Genomic DNA, 23449 nt, shown 5'->3' on the forward strand with positions numbered 1-23449 from the left:
TTATTAAATATTTAAAGTCTGATTGGTTTTATTTTTTATTTCTTGATTTAATGATAATATATTTATACAGGCAATGTGCAACGGTCGTCACCGGTATCGTATTTCCTGCTTTCCTGGTGGTGAGATGCCAAATTGGATGAGCTACCGTGGAGAAGGATGCTCATTGTCATTCCATATACCTCCAGTCTTCCATGGCTTAGTTCTTTGGTTAGAGAAGAGTACTCATATTTACACATTCACTAACATTATTATTATTATAAGAAATAAAAGCAACGGAAGAATATTGTTTAAAGATAAACGAGCACAGATAGGATTACATATATTTATGGAGGGATGGATAAGATACATAAGGCTTAGTTCTTTGGTTTGATAAGGATTCTCATTATTTGAAATCAATATGTATGCAGGCAATTTGCTGCGGTACTGGTCACGTGTGTTCTATTTCCAACATTCCTGCTTTCCTGGTGGTGAGATGCCAAATTGGATGAGCTACAGGGGAGAAGGATGCTCATTGTCATTCCATATACCTCCAGTCTTCCATGGCTTAGTTCTTTGGGTTGTCTATTCACTTGAGACGGATGTTAACACTATTATTAATATTATTATAAGAAATAAAAGCAATGGTATTCAATTGTTTGAAGATATACAAAATGTATATCATCATGGGGGATGGTTAAGATACACAAGTAGAAGTGAAATGGCAATGGAAGATTACTGTGGAGATGACGAATTGGAACTACACATTTCTTCAGAGCCAAGAGTATGCAGTGCGCAGGGAACTTGGGGTCCATGTGATCGCAGAGAAATCAGATTCATTTGAAGAGTCAGAAGTTGGAAGAAATACAATGATGCCTTCACCACCGCCATATCATCTGCTTCCTCATCCCCATTGTGGTTCAATTACAGCGTCTACACCAAAGCAATGGGGTGACTTTTTATTTGCGAAGCTGCAAAAACATAGCCTCAATTTAAGAGTTAAGGGTAAGAACAAATATTTCCTTTAGTTATTTTTATTCTATTATATTTAATTTATGAGATTAAATATTATCTTTAATGATTTTATTATTATTACTTAATATAAAAAATTAAATATCATCTTTAATAAAAAAAAATATTAAATATTTAAGGCTTTTTGGTAAAAATACATATTTCCTTTAGTTATTTCTATTTTATTCTATTTAATTTAAGAGATGAAATATTATCTTTAATTATTTTATTTTTCTTATTTAATCTAAAAAATTAAGTGTTATCTTTAACAATATTTTTTATTAAATATTTAGAGTCTGCTTGGTTTTATTTATTTTCTTGATTTTATGATAATATTTTTCTTATTTAATATAAAAAATAAATATTATCTTTAATAATTAGATCTATCGAATATCACTTAAAAAATAAATTATAACTTTAATAATTATTTTTTGAAAAACAAAAAGCCAACAATCACTAACATATTTTATTAAAATCACTTTACTTTATTTAGGAAATATTGAAAATTGATTTTTGTTTTTTACATTAAAGTAAAAAAAAATAATGTTTTTATATTTTATTTCAAACTCGATATTTTAAAACAAAAATGAAAAAGATGTGATATTCACCTTTTTTTATTATAAAGTAAGTTTTTTAATTAAAAGTGATGGGAATTTGTTCGTAATAACAAAATGCATACAATGATGCACGTTTAACTTTCTTTTCAAATTTAGAAGTTCTATTGAATTTGATGGTTTTTTAGGTCCGGATGGTTTTGATTGACATGAGAGTACAAGATCATTTTGCATAGAGATGCTTGAAGTTGCTTCAAATCTGTACGATACTTCCATCTGACATATTGATATGTATTTGTTGGCTTGAAGATCATTTTCCAAGCTTGGAAGTTTTATTGAATGCTCTTTGAAATCTTTTCCATCCGCTTTTATTTAGAAAATATTGAAAGTTGATTTTTGTTTTTTTACTTCAAAATAAAAAAAATTAAATAATGTTTTTATATTTTATTTCAAACTCGATATTTTAAAACAAAAATGAAAAAGATGTGATATTAACCTTTTTGATTATAAAGTAAGTTTCTTAATTAAAAGTGATGGGAATTTGTTTGTAATAACAATCTTGCACATCTAACTTTCTTTTCAAATTTGAAAGTTTTATTAACTTTGATGGTTTTATATGTATGAAGGATGGAAGTTATAGCACAAGATCATCTTACATAGAGATGCTTGAAGTTACTCCAAATTAGTACGGTACTTCTATTTGATGTATTGATATATATTTGTTAGCTTGAAGATCAATTTCCAAGCTTGGAAGTTTTACTGAATGCTCTTTGAAATCTTTTCCATTTGCTTTTATATTGGACAACCTAGTTGTTAATTATTAACCATGATGTAATTTATATTTTCAAGTTATAAATTTTGATGAATATTGTTTCATTTTTTTCCTCACTCATTTCAAAAGATGAAAATCCTTGATGTTAGTTAGAAATAAATTGGTTTAGTCTATTTATAGGTTTAGTCTACTACTAGTTACATGACCCACGCAATGCTGCGGGTCAATAATTTTTGCATAAAAATATTTTGTTTTTCAACTGTACTATTCCTTGGAAAAACTCAAACTCTAAATAACATCTACTACCTTGAGAATATCTGTAAGAGTATTGCTGGGTGTTAGGTTGGTTGCCATTAATGTGCAACAACCATTAACAATTGTAGCAGCCACCATTGTCAAAGAAGATGGCTGCAATGGTGGGTTGTTGGTGGCAGCCAACAACCATTGTCTAATGTCAAAGTTTGGTAAGTTTGGCAGCCACCATTATTGACAAAAGAACAAATGGAGCAGCACCATGAAATGCCTATAAATAGAGGCATTATGTGAGAGCAAAATGTGAGAGTTGTGAGAGTGAGGGAAAACGTGAAGTGAAGAGAAAGAGGAGTTGCTGCCATGGGCAGCAGCCCTGCTGCCATATGCAGCAGAGTGTGTGAGCTGGGAGTTGAGTGATCCTCCTCCATGTAATTATTGTATCTTTTCTCTATCCCTAAATAATATTGACTCTCTCCCGTGGATGTAGGCGGTTTTGCCGAATCACGTTAAATATTGTGTCTCAGTGTGCTTAAGCCTCCTATGAGCAACTATCAGTACACCACCGGTCCGCGCATGAGGTGCCGGAATCCCCAATACTGGGAAGTCATAACTTTGTGCCTAATCAGTCTCTTTGGGAAATTTATACCATTTGATCTTGACAGTATCAGATTAGACAATTGCATGGAAATGGTCTTCTTAGTTTACCGTGTGGAAAATCAATATTATTGCATTGTTAATAATTTGCAAGAAAGATGATAAACATTTTTTTTAGTGAAATAAGCTCATTTCAAAATAACAAAATATAGTTTGTTGAGGCTTGTCTTGTAACCTCGCTTTGGGATTAATTGACGGGAATAATAAAATTCTATGCAAATTATATAAAATATTGGGTGCTGATGTGTTCTTTGCCCAACTTAGAGTTGTGACAAGCTACCATGATTTTATCAAGAGTTGGGTGTTAATGAGACAAGCCCTTGCCCAACTTAGAGTTGGACACGGATATATCAAGACCCAACATGAAGTTTGGATGCCAAAAAAACATAACTTTATTTTGAATTATGATTTTTGTTGGATGGTATTTAAATAATTTTTTTTTTAGAAAATCATGACCCATAACTGGGTATCGGAAAAACAATTATGGTTGATTTAACCTTATCTTCTCTGCTTGTAAAATTGGGGTAAATTATGGACTTAACCGAGTAATTACCGCTCGAAATTCCTAGCAATTTACAAAGGAATTTTCCTTGTTCTTTCTCAGTACATTATTAGAAAAACTGTCATTGACTGATTTAATTGCAAAGTCTTTGCAAGAAAGCTAAAAGAATTGGAGTTTTTTAAAATAAAAAATATAGAGAGAAAAATAAAAAATGAAAATAAAAAAAGGAGCAAAAGGAAACAACCCCCATCTTTCTTGTTCCCTTTACCTTCTTTACATGGCGTCCTCGATGAAAATAGCAAACACCCCATTTGAATATATAATTAAAGAAAGAAAGAAAGAGAGGAAAAAAAGTTTCTTTTAACAAAATAAGGTTGTTGAGGCTTTTCTTGGAACCTCGCTTAGGGATTAATTAACAAGAATAAAAAAATCATGGTTTTAAAAATGATTACAAAAAAATGACTAAATTGACTAAACCTCGCTAGGGACATTATTACACAATTAATGATGGGATCGTTTATAAAAATGACTAAATTGAGGTTTTTCACTTATCTTTAAACGTATCATGATTTTAATAGGTGACCCACTTATCTTTAGATTATAAAAAAAATATTTATTTTTCTGATATATATAGCAATAACAAATTAAATAATAACAACAAGTAAACAGGAATTAGTTTGAATAAGTGGTACCGGTTCCTATTATTATATATCTGGAGAAGAAGTTCGAACAATAGAATGAAGTCAAATATCCTTAATAAAAAAAATACAAAAAAAAATAAAATATGGATGAAAATATTAGAGAATAAGTCTCTTTGTGAAATTTCTAAAAACTTAATTACAATTACATTATAATTTCTTCTCTAAATTATTCAAAATATAGTATTAGAATTACATAATGTGGACTGTTCGGGGTCCCTGACTTGGCTGATTTTATTTGAATATATTATTTGATTAGTTTATTTATAGGTTTAGTCTACTATTGCTGCCTTGCATTGGCTGGAACTGGAAATTTGACTCGAAATTTCCAGTAATATACACAGGAAATTTTCTGGTGCTAAACTTCAAAGAATTTCCTGGACAGATTTAATTGCAAAGTATTTGCAAGAAAGCTAAAAAAGTTGCGAGTTTTTCAAAGTCATTGATAGAAAGGTGTGTTGAAGCAAAATCTGTTTCTAGCAGTAGCCTCGTCGACCTCCATAATGTGAACGCGTGGGACCCAGTTGCTGCAATCACCACGAAATTACCGCTCCAAATTCCTTGTTCTTTCTCCGTATATTATTTTTGAAAAACTGCCGTGGAGGCGTGGACTAAAGTATTTGCAACAAAGCTAAAAGAATTGGAGTTCTTCAATTCCTAAAATTCTAATTTTAATTTTAAATTGTAAAAAAAATTCAATTATTGCTGCATTGACTGGAAATTTCAGTATTCCATATCCTATATATTTAACTCTTTGTTGTATTTAATAGCTAACTCTGCAGCTAACTTCTCTGTCCCATTGCAGCCATTTCATAGCTAACTCTTTGTTATATTTAACTTGCTCTTCTTTGCTTCTTTGCTTCTTTGCTTCTTGCTCATAACGATAACAAGAAAGCCTTACGTTCACATAGATAATCATTGACCAGTTCATCCTATACCATTCAATTTAATTTAGAAATGCTGAAAGAAAAACGCAAGCAATCCAAAGATGAAGACAACGATTCATCCTCGCGAAAGAGAAGAAAAGCTGACCTTAGTAAGCCTGTCAGTTTTGTCTCCACAGGTAAGGCAGATGCGTGAGTCTATACATGTAGGAACTGCTGATTCGATTAGAATATGTTATTTGATTAGTCTGATCATAGGATAGGTTGAGTCTACTACTATTTCTGCCTTGCTTTGACTCGAAATTACTGGTGTTTTCTCCTGCAAATGAATAGAAATCACATCCTTTCTCTTTCTCCTATAGAATAAAATTAACCTCATTTCAATATCATAGCTGACTCTTTGTTATATTGTTCCATTGGTAATTGATTGTGCCTTAATTTCTGCAGCTACCATGACAGAGCCAGAGTCTTCTCGATCTAGACCAGAAGGGGCCTATGATGTCTTCTTGAGTTTTAGAGGAGAAGACACTCGCAAGACATTTACAGATCATCTATATACTTCCTTGGTCCAAGCAGGAATCCACACTTTTCGAGATGATGATGAACTTCCGAGAGGAGAAGAAATCTCCGATCATCTCCTCAGGGCAATTCGAGAATCAAAGATATCCATGGTTGTCTTCTCAAAAGGATATGCTTCTTCTAGATGGTGTCTCAATGAACTTGTAGAGATTCTTGAGTGCAAAAAGAGGAAAACCGGTCAGATTGTTCTTCCTATATTCTATGACATTGATCCTTCAGATGTGAGAAAACAGAATGGCAGTTTTGCAGAAGCATTTGTTAAACATGAAGAGCGTTTTGAAGAGAAGTTGGTGAAGGAGTGGAGAAAAGCTCTTGAGGAGGCTGGAAATCTATCTGGATGGAATCTCAATGATATGGCAAATGGGTATGCCTTTTTTCCAAATTTATGGAGTCAATATACTCTACATTTTTCAATGTGAAACAATAAAATACTTAATTGACTTGCTATCGATGGCTTGCTTTTGTCTATGAGCAGGCATGAAGCAAAATTTATCAAAGAGATTATCAAGGATGTGTTGAATAAATTAGAACCCAAGTACTTGTATGTTCCCGAGCACCTAGTAGGTATGGATCGGCTTGCTCGCAATATTTTTGACTTTCTAAGTACTGCAGCAGATGATGTACGCATTGTGGGCATACATGGGATGCCAGGAATAGGAAAGACAACTATAGCAAAAGTTGTATTTAATCAACTCCGCTATAGAGTCGAGGGAAGCTGCTTTCTTTCGAATATCAATGAAACATCAAAACAATTTAATGGTGGTCTTGTTGATTTACAAAAGCAACTTCTTCATGATATTTTAAATCAATATGCTGCAAACATCAATTGTGTTGATGGAGGAAAGGTTCTGATCAAAGAACGACTTCGTCGCAAAAGAGTTCTTGTTGTTGCTGATGATGTGGCTTGTCAGGACCAACTAAATGCTTTGATGGGAGAGCGAAGTTGGTTTGGTCCCGGAAGTAGAGTAATTATTACAACAAGAGATTCAAATCTTCTTCGTAAAGCAGATCGAACATATCAAATTGAAGAATTGACAAGAGATCAGTCCCTTCAGCTTTTCAGCTGGCATGCCTTTAAGGACACCAAGCCAGTGTTGTATTAAACTCAATCCATCTAGAAGGTCAAGGAAGGCAACCACCGGCCAACCAGCCACCAGCTATGACCGACCAGCCGCCAGCCGCCAGCCGCAGCCGCCAGCCGCAGCCGCCAGCCGCCTTCACACCAACGTCCACAGCCGCCTTCACACTTGAAGGTTGAATTTTCTTGTTTTGAATTCGTGTATAAATAGCAAGCTGAGCTTATGCTATTATGTGTGGGAGAGTAGAGAGAATAGAGAGAAACACTAGAGAGAAAGAGAGGGTGTGTATTGTTAAGCTTGTTGTAAGTTTATTTTGCTCCTGTAAGCTTTTGTTCTTGAAATAAAACTTTGTGTTTTATCCCCTCTGAGTGTTTCAAAGCCACCACCAGTGGTTCCTCCCACCAACAATTGGTATCAGAGCCCCGTTCGTCAGAAAACAGAGGTATTTTCAGAGATAGCCGAATTTTCAAAGTTGTCAAAAACAAGTTTTGATCATTCCACCGTGTAGAGCTCATTCATACGAACTCACTGCCGCAAAAAGCAGCTCAATCGGACACCGGGGTGATCCACACGCGCCGCCTGAAGATCCGGTGACTGTAGCCCAGTCGCACCCACGCGCGCCAGAGGAAGAAGACGAGTGACGTCCACGCGCGCCAAATTGGAGCCGTTAAGCCGCGCCGAGCCGCAAGCCAAGCCTCCAGCCGCGCCAAAGAATATTCCCGAGAATATTCCCTTTTCAAGCCGAGCCGCTAAGCCGAGCCGCTCTTAGCCGAAGCCGAGCCGATAGAATATTCCACAGAATATTCCCGGTTCAACCCAGCGAACCGCCCGACGCCCAGAATTGGTTTTTGGACCGGTTCACCCATTTTCGGACCCGATTTCTACAAAGTCAGACCGGTTCCCAACTATTTCGACCATTCCGGATCGATCTACAGTGTCCGTTTTGCCAAATTCAAGTCCCAGAAGGAGATATAGTCATTCCAAGAGCAAAATGACTACAGAAAGTACACAAACACTCATCCCGAAGCTGACCAAAGACAACTATGATAGTTGGTGCATCAGATTAAAGGCACTCCTTGGTTCACAAGAGTGTTTGGAGATTGTACACTATGGTTATGATGAACCAGAGTCCAAAGAAGAAGAAGATGATTTACAAGAGGCACAGAAGCAAGCCCTGAAAGTCAACAGAAAGAAGGACAACAAAGCAAAGACCATCATCTACCAAGGTCTTGATGAAGATACATTTGAGATCATAGCTTCCGCTGAAACATCACATGATATATGGGAGGCTCTCCAACAAAAATACAAAGGTGCTGACAGAATCAAGAAGATTCGTCTTCAATCCTTACGAGGTGAATTTGAGTTATTGCAAATGAAGTCCTCGGAGTCTATTTCTGATTATCACACCAGAATTATGGTGATAGTCAATCAGATGAGGAGAAATGGAGAAGCCATCATCGATTCTCGAATTACTGAGAAAATTTTGAGATCCCTAGATCCAAAATTTGATTTTGTTGTTGTCGCTATTGAAGAGTCCAAGGAAGTGGACAAGTTGACAGTTGATGAGCTTATGAGTTCTTTGCAAGCTCATGAGCAGAAGATTGTAAAGCGAAATGGAGATAAGGCCATCGAGCATGCCTTACAAGCAAAGCTGTCTCTCAAGGACAGATATGAGCAAGGGGAGACTTCAACAAGTGGATATACCACTCAAGCAGAAAGTCAACAATCCAGAGGAGGATTCCAGAGATTCCAAGGAAGAGGTTCTTGGAATACAAGCTTCAGAGGAAGAGGTGACAGAAATACCACCAGAGGAGGCCAAAGACAACAAGCATTCACTCCTAGAGGAAGAGGAGGCGGTTACAATAACCGTGATAAGAGAAATATCCAGTGTTATAGGTGCAATCAATTTGGGCACTATAGCACTGAATGTCAAAGGAAAGCTCCGTTGGAGATACGTGAGCAAGCCAACTATGCAGAGAAGGATGACAGAGAAGAAGCTGCATTTCTTGTCCAACAAGAACTTAGCGAGAAACAGGAGAATATATGGTATCTAGATACTGGAGCCAGCAATCACATGTGCGGCTACCGAGAGTTATTTAGTGATCTAGATGAGACCAAGCAAGGTCTAGTTACTTTTGGAGATACCACAAAGGTTCCATTCAAAGGTAAAGGCAGCATCCCAATTAAGTTGAAGAACGGCGATTCCAACTACATCGCCAATGTTTATTATGTCCCGGCCATAAAGCAGAACCTGATCAGCTTAGGTCAACTTTTGGAGAGAGGATATACTTTTTACTCGAAGAATTGTCATCTGACAATTAGAGACAACAATTGGAGATTAATGGCCTATGTGAAAATGTCCAAGAATAGGATGTTTCCTTTGAACATCCAGTATGATGCAGCAAGGTGTTTGAGTGCCATCACCAACAGTGAAGAATGGCTTTGGCACCTGAGGCTTGGACATCTGAATTTCACAAGTCTGAAGATGCTAGCAAGCAAGAAGATGGTCAAAGGTTTGCCCCACATTGATCATCCAGATGAAGTCTGTGAGAGTTGTGTCCTCAGCAAACATCACAGATCCAGTTTTGCCAAAGAAGTCAACTGGAGAGCAAAGAGGCCACTGGAGTTAGTGCACACAGATGTGTGTGGCCCAATAACGCCTATGTCGACTGGACAGAATAGGTATTTCCTCACTTTTATTGATGATTTTAGTAGAAAGACGTGGATATACTTTCTGAAGAGGAAGTCAGAAGTATTCAATTGTTTTAAAGATTTTAAAGCAATTGTGGAGAAGCAAAGTGGCTACATGATCAGAACCGTGAGATCTGATCAAGGTGGAGAATATACAGCAAATGACTTTGAAGCCTATTGTACACAACAAGGCATTAGACATCAGACAACACCTGCGTATACACCACAGTTGAATGGTGTAGCTGAAAGGAAGAATCGCACGATTCTTGACATGGCAAGAAGTCTGCTCAAAGCAAAGAAGTTGCCCAAGCAATACTGGGCTGAAGCTGTATCATGTGCAGTGTATCTACTGAATCGCTGCCCAACCAGAAGTTTGCAAGGAGTCATTCCAGAAGAAGCATGGAGTGGTCACAAACCAAGTGTTACTCATCTACGAGTCTTTGGTTGTGTGGCATATGCAAAGATCCCAGATGCAAGAAGGAGAAAGCTTGATGATAAAAGCGAGAGATGCATCTTTGTCGGATATGGTGAAAGAAGGATGGGATACAAGCTGTATAATCCCATCACGAAGAAGGTGATTATGAGTAGAGATGTTATCTTTGAAGAAGATAAATCTTGGGAATGGAATGATGATAAAGAAGCAGTCAAATGGATCAACATTGATTTGATCCTTGAAGGTGAAGAAGTACCAACAGTACTTGTCGAAGAACCGATTGTGCCAGCAGCTGAACCACAAAGTCCGGTACACAGATTCCCTGTATTCAACAGGAGGAACACACCAGGAGCATCATCATCAACACCACCAGCAACATCCTCATCGTCAGAAGGACCAAGAAGGATGAGAAATCTTGACGAGTTGTACGATGCCACGCAAGTCATCGAAGATACAACTCTATTTTGTTTCTTTGCAGATAATGACCCATTTAGCTTCAACAAAGCTATCACAGAAGAGAAGATTAAAGCAATGGATGAAGAAATACATGCCATTGAGAAGAATGATACCTAGAAGCCGACTCATCCACCAGAAAACAAGAAAGCAATAGGTGTCAAAAGGGTCTACAAGACGAAAGCCAAATTAGTGGATAAAGGCTACAAGCAAAGAGAAGGCATTGAAAGGAGAAGTGTTCATGCTTGGCATGACATCCCTCGATTGAGTTTAAAGGGGAGATTTGTTGTATTAAACTCAATCCATCTAGAAGGTCAAAGAAGGCAACCACCGGCCAGCCAGCCACCAGCTATGACCGACCAGCCGCCAGCCGCCAGCCGCAACCGCCAGCCGCCTTCACACCAACGTCCACAGCCGCCTTCACACTTGAAGGTTGAATTTTCTTGTTTTGAATTCGTGTATAAATAGCAAGCTGAGCTTATGCTATTATGTGTGGGAGAGTAGAGAGAATAGAGAGAAACACTAGAGAGAAAGAGAGGGTGTGTATTGTTAAGCTTGTTGTAAGTTTATTTTGCTCCTGTAAGCTTTTGTTCTTGAAATAAAACTTTGTGTTTTATCCCCTCTGAGTGTTTCAAAGCCACCACCAGTGGTTCCTCCCACCAACAGCCAACAGAAGATTATATTGAGCTTTCAAAGAAAGTAGTTGCTTACTGTGGAGGACTTCCTTTAGCTCTTGAGGTTATAGGAGCTCTTCTGTGCGGGAAAGAAAAAGATAGATGGGAAAGTGAAATTGACAACTTGAGCAGAATTCCAGAAAGCAATATTCAAGGAAAGCTTCTAATAAGTTATCACGCACTGGATGGTGAACTACAAAATGCATTCCTTGATATTGCATGCTTCTTTATTGATGTAGAGAAAGAATACGTAGCAAAAGTGCTAGGAGCCCGTTGCCGTTACAATCCAGAAATTGTTTTGGAAACTCTCCGTGAAAGGTCTCTGATTAAAGTATTTGGAGAGATGGTAACCATGCATGATCTATTACGAGAGATGGGAAGGGAGGTCGTTCGTGAATCGTCTCCAAAAGAACCTGGAAAGAGGACCAGAATTTGGAATCAAGAGGATGCATGGAATGTACTTGAGCAGCAGAAGGTAAGAGCTCAATGCATACATGAAAGCATAGTCATGCGTATTTTCTAGTCAAACTTATTACATATAATTGAATGAAAGTTGTATTGATTTTTTGTTTTAGGGTACGGATGTTGTAGAGGGTCTTGCACTGGACGTCAGAGCATCAGAAGCTAAATCACTTAGCGCAGGATCATTTGCAAAAATGAAATGTTTAAATTTACTCCAAATCAACGGAGCACATCTCACTGGATCCTTCAAATTGCTTTCTAAAGAGTTGATGTGGATTTGTTGGCATGAATTTCCTTTGAAATATTTTCCATCTGATTTTACTTTGGACAATCTAGCTGTTCTTGATATGCAGTACAGTAACCTCAAAGAATTATGGAAGGGAAAAAAGGTGAAAAACATGCTGCAATCCCCAAAATTTGTCCAGTATGTAATTTAATTTATATTTACATGTTATGACTTTCTATGATTAATTTTCATTATTTTTCTCTCTATTATAACAGATTCTCGACAAGCTTAAAATTCTTAATCTCAGTCATTCTCAGCACCTTATTAAAACACCAGACTTGCACAGTTCAAGTCTAGAGAAACTAATTCTGGAAGGTTGCTCGAGTTTAGTTGAGGTGCATCAATCAATTGAAAATTTGACGAGCCTTGTTTTCTTAAATCTGAAGGGATGTTGGAGTCTGAAGACTCTCCCTGAAAGCATTGACAACGTAAAATCTCTTGAAACTCTGAATATTTCTGGGTGTTCACAACTTGAGAAATTGCCGGAACGCATGGGTGATATGGAATCCTTAACCGAGCTGCTAGCTGATGGGATTGAAAATGAGCAATTTCTCTCTTCAATTGGACAATTAAAGCATTGCAGAAGGTTATCATTGCGTAGAAACAGTTCAACGCCACCAAGTTCTTCTTTGATTTCAACAGGTGTTTTGAATTGGAAACGTTGGCTGCCAGCATCTTTCATTGAATGGATATCAGTGAAACATCTTGAGCTTTCTAATAGTGGTTTGTCTGATCGCGCAACTAACTGTGTTGATTTCAGTGGTTTGTCCGCTCTAGAAAAATTGACTCTAGATGGAAACAAATTCTCTAGCCTGCCTTCTGGGATCGACTTCCTTCCCAAGCTAAGGGATTTGTCTGTTAAGGGATGCAAATATCTTGTATCAATCCCAGATCTTCCCTCAAGTTTAGAGAGTGTGTTTGCATGTGATTGCAAATCATTGAAAAGAGTAAGAATACCAAGCGAGCCAAAAAAAGAACTATTTATAAAGCTAGATGAAAGTCATTCGTTAGAAGAGTTTCAGGGCATTGAAGATCTAAGTAATTGTTTCTGGTATATTCGTGTTGATGACCGCAGTCATTCACCAAGTAAATTACTGAAGAGCGTTGTTGAGGTACTATTTCTTTCCGTCTCTCTTTCGCACAAAAAAGAAACACACACAATTGGCACATACATTGATTAATGTCTAAAATCTCAGCTTTCCTTGAAATCAATATGTATACAGGCAATAATCATTATTATTATTATTATATTTAAAAAAACAAATATCATCTTTAATAATATTTTTTATTTTTCTTATTTAATCTAAAAAATTAAATATTATCTTTAATAATATTTTTTAATAAATATTTAAAGTCTGATTGGTTTTATTTTTTATTTCTTGATTTAATGATAATATATTTATACAGGCAATGTGCAACGGTCATCACCGGTATCATATTAACCTCATTCCTGGTGAGATGCCAAATTGGTTGAGCTACAGGGGAGAAGGATGCTCATTGTCATTCCATATACCTCCAGTCTTCCATGGCTTAGTTCTTTGGGTTGATATGGATGATAAGGACACTCGCATTATTATTATTATAAGAAATAATAGCAAAGGTATTCGCTTGTTTCAATGTAGGCGATGGGTTTATCATCCAAAAACTGGATGTATAAGATACATAACTAGAAGTCAAATGGCAATGGAAGATTACTGTGCAGATGACGAATTTGAACTATACATTTCTTCAATGCCATCACTGGATGCATGGCGCATCGGTCATTCATTTGAACCCGCACCCATTAAAGAATGTGGGGTCCATGTGATTGTAGGAAAGTCAGATTCATTTGAAGAGTTGGCAGTGGTAAGAGATGCAGTGATGCCTTCACCACCGCTGTATCATCTGCTTCCTCATCCTCATTGTGGTTCGATTACAGCGTCTACATCTAAGCAATGGATTGACTTTTTATTTGCGAAGCTGCAAGAATATAACCTCAGTTTAACATTTCATGGTAAGAACAAATATTTCCTTTAGTTATTTTTATTCTATTTTATTTAATTTATGAGATTAAATATTATCTTTAATTATTTCATTATTATTATTTAATATAAAAAAATTACATATCATCTTTAATAAAAAAATATTAAATATTTAAGGTTTTTTTGGTAAGAATACATATTTCCTTTAGTTATTTCTATTTTAATATTCTATTTAATTTAAGAGATTAAATATCATCTTTAATTATTACATTTTTCTTATTTAATCTAAAAAAATAAATATTATCTTTGACAATATTTTTTATTAAATATTTAGAGTCTGCTTGGTTTTATTTCTTTTCTTGATTTTATAATAATATTTTTCTTATTTAATATAAAAATAAATATTATCTTTAACAATTAGATCTATCGAATATCACTTAAAAAATAAATTATAACTTTAATAATTATTTTTGAAAAACAAAAAGCAAACAGTCACTAACATATTTTATTAAAATCACTTTAGTTTATTAAAAAAATAATGTTTTTATATTTTATTTCAAACTCGTTATTTTAAAACAAAAATGAAAAAGATGTGATATTGACCTTTTTTATTATAAAGTAAATTTTTTAATTAAAAGTGATGGGAATTTGTTTGTAATAACAAAATGCATGTACAATCATGCACATTTAACTTTCTTTTCAAATTTAGAAATTCTATTGAATTTTATGGTTTTTTAGGGGAAAGGTGGATACAAGATTATTTGTTGATACAGTGATGCCTTCACCACCGCTGTATCATCTGCTTCCTCATCCTCATTGTGGTTCGATTACAGCATCTACACCTAAGCAATTGAGTGACTTTTGATTTCCGAAGCTGCAAGGACATAGCCTCTATTTAACACTTGATGGCAAGAACAAATATTTCATTTAGTTATTTTTATTCTATTATATTTAATTTATGAGATTAAATATTATCTTTAATGATTTTATTATTATTATTTAATCTAAAAAATTAAATATATATCATCTTTAATAAAAAAAAATATATTAAATATTTAAGGCTTTATGGTAAGAATACATATTTCCTTTAGTTATTTGTATTTTATTCTATTTAATTTAAGAGATTAAATATCATCTTTAATTATTACATTTTTCTTATTTAATCTAAAAAAATAAATATTATCTTTAACAATATTTTTTATTAAATATTTAGAGTTTGCTTGGTTTTATTTATTTTCTTGATTTTATAATAATATTTTTCTTATTTAATATAAAAAATAAATATTATCTTTAACAATTAGATCTATCGAATATCACTTAAAAAATAAATTATAACTTTAATAATTATTTTTGAAAAACAAAAAGCCAACAGTCACTAACATATTTTATTAAAATCACTTTAGTTTATTTAGAAAATATTGAAAATTGATTTTGGTTTTTTTATTAAAATCACTTTAGTTTATTAAAAAAAAATAATGTTTTTATATTTTATTGCAAACTTGATAATTTAGAACAAAAATGAAAAAGATGTGATATTAACCTTTTTTTTATTATAAAGTAAGTTTTTTAATTAAAAGTGACAGGAATTTATTCCTGGTAACAAAATGCTTGTACAATCATGAAGATCTAACTTTCTTTTCAAACTTGAAAGTTATAATAATTTGATGGTTTTTATGGGTACTAAGGACCTGGAAGGATGAGATAGCACAAGATCATTTTACAGAGAGAAATGAAGATCAATACGGTATTTCTATTTTACAAGTTGAATTTGAAGATCATTTTCCAAACTTGGAAGTTTATTGAATGCTCTTTGAAATCTTTTCCATCCGCTTTCAAATTGGACGAACTAGTTGTTGTTATCCATGATGTAATTTATACATTTGATGAATATTGTTTCATTTTTTTTTTCTCACTTCTTCTATGTATTCTCCAAAAGATGAAAATCTTTGATCTTAGTTAGAAATAAATTGGTTTTCTAGGAAGAAATTATTAGTTGAGATATATCATTTGAGTTGATTCTTCATTGTCGAATATTATCTTAAATATATCATAATATTTATGCATGCCAAAAAGTAGTAAAAACCATGCATAGATACATAGCAAGTTTTTGGCTTTTTTTATTTGTATATACAACTTTTGTTTTTCTTGTCAGTTTGTCATTAGCTTCATGACACCAACATCAATTAATAATAAATCGATTTAGAAAAAACATAAACATTGTTGAATTGACAATAATCTAATTTAGAAAATAATTAATTTATCCTTCTAGTCTAAGAAAATATTATTTAATTCTTTTGTTTTCATATTCATCTATGATTTAATGTGTTGATTGAAATTGACAATTGAGTTTACTCATATATTGTTATATTGGTTTTGAGTTCAAATAGACATTTAAAAAGGGAGTTTTTTCATGAATGCAACCCTTCATGTATTCAATATGAATGATGGAGATTTTAATGTCTTGTGAATGCATTCATTTATATATGGATGATTTTGCTAAGAATTGGTTGGTTAAAAACTTAATTTTGCTATATAAAAACCGAAGAGAGAACAATAAATAGCTAATAATTGATGTGAAAAAAATAATTTATATGTGTGTATAAGCTAATTCAAATGAAGATTAAAATAAAAAAGACAAAAGAAGAAGAAGAAGAAGAAAGACTCGTTAAGATTTTATGTTAGTATTCAACATATTTTTTCTTTTTTTATTTTTTTAATTGGATTACATTTGTCTTTCATGTCAAGTAAAATTCTGGTATATACTCAACTACAAAGACTACATCAACTACGGTAACGTTTGGGAATGCTGTTCAACCCGTGTTTTTAAAAAAATTGAATTTTATTTTTGCTAAAATTTAATATGGTTTGTACGTTTTGGATGTGCTGATATCAAAAATAATTTTTAAAAAATAAAAAAAATTATTGGCATGCATTTTGGCACGAAAAGTTATTTGAAAAGCACCCGCAACCACAATGCCATACATTTGATATACTCAACTCTCAGCATATTGAAATTTCAAGGCTATTCGTATCTTGAAAAAATAATCTCAATTTCAAGGCTATTTTTTTTTCCTTTAGATCAAAAGGGTCTTATTGAATTATTATTTGTTAGGTAACTAAGATTTGTTGATGTGGAAAATAGCACTAAGGAACACAAAAGCAGCAGCAATCCATTAGGATCATCACCATTCTATCGCTTTGCCGTACTGTTTATCTTCTTGGCATTGTTTAAAGGAACGCAAAAAGACATTCCAAGTGTGAAAGTGTATTATTGTCATAAAGTTTTTCAAACTTCCAATTTAGAGAGTGAAATAAAGAGCAAGAGCAAAAGGAAACATCTTTCTTGTTCCCTTCCCCTTCTTTACACGGCTTACTCAATGAAAAAAGCAAACACGCCATTTGATTTTCAATCAGTATGAGAGTGAGAAAGAGAGAGGCCAAGGTGGTCCTTGAATATTTTGTTCTTTTTTGTCTCGCTCACTGGGGCAAACCATCTTTTTCAAAATTTTGAAAAGCATGCCATCAAAAAGAATTTTGTTCAATCCCAATCCCACATTGTCTGTAGAAGTATTTACTTTTGACTGTACACTTTGTTATTTTCCAATCCCTCCCTAGTTCTGCAACCATTTCTCTACTTTCTATCCTCTTGGCTTGCTAAAAACTAAAGAAAACACATTGCTCAACAAATCCCTTGAGACCTTCTCCATGTTAACACATCACATAATGGCTACTCTAAAAAATTTAGCCATAAACATTGAACACCTTAAACCATCAACGTGCCTTCCTTCACAATATGCATCACCCAAAAATCTTTCTTTTGGGATGTCACCGGGAGTTTAATTTCCGAGTGTAAAAATTATGTATAAATTTCTATTCTTTCCTTTCATCCATTACTTGTCCTCTATGAAGATTCTATGTATGAAATCTCGGAATCTTTTCGAGTATAACTTGGGATCAACAGATGAGATAGACGTGGGATCCACTTGTAAGGACTTGTATGCATGCTCTAGCTTTTTGCTGATATCATAATCCTGGAGGATGTCAATGATACCAAAGTGAAGAACTGCATCGAAGATCTCATTACCATTATGTGAAGGTGTTGAGTTGTTACTTCCACCCCCCATGCACTGATCCATTTCAGTAGTCCTCATTACACGCTCGGCTCTTGCAGGCACATTTGCCCCCAGCCGGATGAATGGCCCCCTGGAACAGATTTCATATGAGTACTACAAGCATGCAGCGCCAGATAAAATCTTGACATTGCATCACACAATCACCAAAATTCAAAGCAACAAAACGAAGAACAAAATGTGATAACAATGACATTGATCACTCAACCACAGTCGAATCTTACGCTTTGAAGAAACTTTTCATCATTAATTTTCCTTTTCACATTGATTTTCAATGTTCCAGACAGATAAAATAGCATTGATTTACAACCATGGTTTTAAGGCATCATTATTGTCAAAAACATTGTAGGACAGAGCAGACTTAAAGATCAATGCTTCAGTTGTCAATCACATTAATAATTTATATTTGATCGTCTAAAAGGGCCTGGAATAGGACCAGGTAAGAGTTTGTTTCTATCTAAGAAAGCAAGAAGGTCTCCACAAACTACCCCCAATTTCGCCACTACAGCCTAAGTCACTTTGAGTCATTCCAACAAATAGGAATTGAATTCAAAGGAATAAATCATTAAATGCAGGGCTCTTATGTGGGAAAGGGAAAATGATTCAATATTAAAAAAGAAAAGCTCGAACACAAATTATAGCTTCGCCTTTTGTGAATTATATCTCATATTTCATTGGCTATATGTGGATGATTTATTGATATTTTAAGAAAGAAGCAGTCTTCATTGCTTTTCAAAACCAAACTATGGGTCCATACATAGGCAACTAAAGTCTCCACAAACAGTGAAACACCACATTTTAAAAATATTTCTGAAAAAAAATATAAAAAATTCTTTAAATTAATATATTTTTATTTTTATATCATTTTAATGTGATAATTTTAAAAAAAATTTAAAAAAAAATTAAAATTTCCATAATTTAAAAAAAACCACTTAAAAATATAGCAATCGCTATAATTTCAAATATATTAAAAAAGGTTGAATAACTCGACAACAGGCTTCTACCGCTCATCATTTATCTCTAGGGGAGGCCAGGGAGGCCTAGGCCACTGCTTTTGTTAAAAATGAACCTAATTCAGCTTAGGCATCAACAGCATTTTGCATCAGTCTTACTACTACATTATAATTATAAATTATAATTATACACAAAACTAAAAATATTGCATTTTTACCTTTCATCTATTATACCTCCTCTGTCGCTCTCATAGCCAATGGTTTATTTCTTGGTCCTTGAGTCTTTACTTATTTTGGTTTTGGTCACCAAACTTCATTTTATTTCAATTACATCCTTGCAAGTTCTATTGGCATGGTTCTATTTGTTTTTATCTACTTCGATTGTCATGTTCTCGCATATGTCATATATCTTTAAATATCCCTACATTGAATTAAAAATCAATTTTTTTTAACCCTCCTAACCCAGTTACTATTAAGGTCAGTTCTCCACCTGCATGTTCTTCCTTCTCAAGCGTGGCATCGGTCTTTAGCTACACTTACTTAGTCCCTGTTATTTATAAAGCTTCTAATTTAGTTCAAGTCAATTTTTTTTTATGTTTATTTTTTTATATAAACTTGTTGAATTCTAGGCTTTATATGATATCAGTTGATGTTATATGGATTTATTTAAATTAATTTGTGTGTGGGCAGTAATAAGTGTATATGAATATGAATTGGAGTAAGGTCAGGGATGGGTTGGTGTGAAGCTTTGATTAATTGATATATTTTGATGTAATGAGTAAATACCTTAAGAAATTTGAATATTTGAAACATAACAGGTAAGAATTGTATAGAAAGAATCGTATTGAAATTATGGGAAATATGATTTTGTCCCTAAATTCTAAAAAACAATTATAGTTTGGTCACTGATTGTAAATAACAATTTTTAAAATATTTTTTTTGATAAATATCGATGATTTATTATCAATTTTTATTGTTATCATTTAAATTTAAAATTAGTTATATTATGTATTTAAATGTGTTTCGTTTCTTTGGAAACCGTATACTAGAGTCTCTCAATATATTAAAAGGGATAACTAGAAGGTAAAATAATGATTAGTTTTAGTTAGCTCCTGCAGGACTTTGCATTCTATTTTAGGTGGATTATACTTGCACGTTGCAACCACTATAATTTATGCTATGCAATATTTTGTTATAGAACCCTTGGCTCTCTAAATTACCCAAAAAGGACAATAATTGAGCTTGTTGATCTACGAGCACGAGTGGTACAGGTCTGGGTTAAACTCAGCTTGCTAGAGCCTACTAAATTAATTTTAGCAAAATCAAGGATCCAAGAATTGGCCTCTGTAACATAGTTTGTATTCTGAGCCAATCTGGGCTAGGATTTGAATCAAATGTTGTATACTGTTTGGACTGTCACTTTACCTATCTATATTAATTTGAATAGGCCTCCACCCTCTTAGGTTTTTATTGAGATTAGGGATTCTATTGTAGCTATTTTTTTCTCCTTTTATTATAACAAAGTAATATTTATGGATTAATTTTCGTATACAGAAAGTAAGTCCTTTAATCAAATTTTAGATTGATCATCCTCTATGTGTTAAGAGTAAATGTTAATTTATAAAATAATAAATATGTTTAGTCTCGATACTCGTTAAAAAACTAGTCATGAGGCATGACAAGTATTCGTTTACAAAACTAAGCCTAGTAGCAAAGAGGCCTGCTTATTATGCCTTTAGCTGAGACTGCTGTAGAAATAAGTAGGCCTGATCAATTGGACTAAATTTTTGTTATGCTGTAGAAACACTTTTTTCCTTTGTGAGAAAAAGCAAGTTCAAAAAATTTTTTTTGAAAAAAAGAAGATAAAAAAGAAAAATGCTTTAGTTTTTGTTTTTAGGTAGCTTTTTTTCGCTTTTCTTCACCTATATTGGCGCTATAAAGTTTTTTTTATTAAGGTTTGGTTAATAAACACTTATTTCATCTTTACTGGCGCTATAAAGCTATTGCTGTTTTTCTGGGGGAGGATCTCAAGCAGTAAGATCTCAGCAGAGGTGATCCGAGCTTTGTCTGCTCTTTGTCCTGTTCTTGCATTCTTCGTAGCAGACTCCGATGTTCATAGCTTTCCTGGAGCTTGGGAACCTCCAGTTTAGACAGCTTATTGTTTTCAGTTTATCTTTCTGTGTGATGTTATGTTAGGTTTACATGTGATGGCAGAACAAACTCATGGTTTCATTAATTATATCAGCTCCTTTAAAAAAAAAACTAAAGCTATTGCTGTTGATAGCTTTTGCTGGGTTGATCTCTTTGGTTTATTGTTGCATTAAACTCAATCTAGAAGATAAAAGATGGCAACCACCACTTGCATCCACCGTCTGCAGTCACCGCCAGCGACTCCTCAAACCGCTAGCCATTAGCCGTTATCCATCAGCTGTCAACCGCCTTCACAAACCGCCAGCAGCCTTTACAAGCCGCCAACTAAGATTTTTTCCTTACTTTATGTTGCTACTCAATTTTTTACCCATGTTTTAATAATTTTTTTAAAAAATAATAATAAATAAAATAAGGGTTTACATGTGGCTATAACATAGAGCATCAGGGCTAATATTAAGGAAGCAATATGTCAAGGAGATAATTACTGAATCATATATAATTACTGCAATATAAAATACCATAGATATATGATTAGATTCGTGCTGGTTATGGAAAATAATCACTGTAATATAAAATACCATATATATAGGATTTGTTGGTGCTGGTTATAGAAAACAATCTCTGCAATAATTATTGTAATATTTTCTTAAGTAACACGTGTAGAGATTTTTTATATAAGTGAACCTTCAGCCATATGCAAGAGGATAGGGGCAGAAAAATTTACCAACAGGGTTGAAGACCATCAACGCCTTGACCACCACTGCAACTCCCTCTACAACCAGCCATCCTTCCCATTCAACCAGCAGCCGGCCACAGACCCAACTGCTGTTTTTACCAACAGGGTTGAAGACCATCAACGCCTTCACCACCACTGCAACTCCCTCTACAACCGCCAGGTCGGCCACCGGAAGAGGAAAGAACAACAAACCAGAGCAGAAAAATAGACTCGAGAACAGATCCGGAAAGGAGAAAAGAAAATTAAAATCGACTGCTTGTTGTGTTTCTTCTTTTGCAGGTAACAATGGTTGTCACCGCCGGCGAGGACAGTGGTTCTCACGAGCCGCCACTGTTCCTGCATTGCCAGAACCCTTCCCAGCAGTTTCCTAGATTTTTAGGGGTTATTATGTAATTTTTTATTTGTATGATGTGTTGTTTGTTTTATTTTAAATTTGTATAAAAAAATAATAAAAAGGGATGTGGGTGTGCTTGTATATTTTTTTATGTATGTTATTGAATTATAAAATCAAAAGGATATAAAAAATGAATTTAATGTTTTAATTTGTATATAGTCAAGTATTTGAAGGACAAATAAAATTATGTTGTATTTTCCGTGAAAATGTAAGAACACGTTTCTATATACTTTTTGGGATTTAATAACTGATTTATTAAAGCCTTAAGAATTTAACTAATATGTGTTTTTTTTTAACCTTAATTGTGATTAAATGTAATGTTTGTGTTTTTTCTTTTTACAAAGAAAAATATAAAAAATGTTTTTGTGTGTTGCATACGGCCAATACCCTAACATGTTTTGAATATTCTTTTTATATAAAAAAATATTTGAAGTTTTGAAAATGTGTTTTCGCATGGAATTTTTAAACACAACAAAATTATTTTTTTGCATTTCTGGATTTTACAACATGTTTGTAAAACTCCAAAGGGTGTTGGTCAATATTCCAAAAAATACAAAATATCTTATTTTTGGGTGGGAATTCATTTGTTATTCACCGTTAATGTTTGGATAAAGAAATCCCAAAGGGATGAATATCCAAAATATTATTGGGAATAACTTGTTATTATTCGCTGTTAATGTTTGGGTAAAGAAACCCTAAGTGGTTAATATCCAAAATATTTTTCTAGGAATAATAAGTCATCACACATCCTTGAAAGAAGCCTTGATTATAATCGAGGACATTTCAATTTTTTACTCCATGATTTACGAGTCGTGAGAGTATTCCTTGTGATTTACGAGTCGTGAACACTTGAAGTACTAAAGGAAAAAATAAGCTCCTAAGCACATTGAACCTCCTTGGATTTCTATCTTACCTATCTCATAAATCATAGTTTATAAATTTAGTCTGAATCAAACACAGATTTCAAGAGATCTGCATTGGTTCTCCTTGGTACTTTGTAGACATATCTAAGGGTGTAATCCACATTGACCAAGGGCTCTTGCTTTTAGATTTTGAACCCAAATTCATTCATCATAGCAACCTATTTAAGAGAACACCAACACCATAGCAATTATAAGGCAAACCAAACACCAAGCAGCTTACCTTAGGTAGGGCGTACTAGGG

The 23449-nt window shown here is 33.9% G+C and overlaps 1 pseudogene; it reads left to right on the forward strand.

The window, feature by feature from the left end:
• The first annotated feature begins 5130 nt into the window (after positions 1-5130).
• On the forward strand, positions 5131-14828 carry LOC133668361 (disease resistance protein RUN1-like; annotated as a pseudogene).
• Positions 14829-23449: the final 8621 nt, after the last annotated feature.

This window comes from Populus nigra, chromosome 11, assembly GCF_951802175.1.
Source record: "Populus nigra chromosome 11, ddPopNigr1.1, whole genome shotgun sequence".
NCBI classification, from domain to species: Eukaryota; Viridiplantae; Streptophyta; class Magnoliopsida; order Malpighiales; family Salicaceae; genus Populus; species Populus nigra.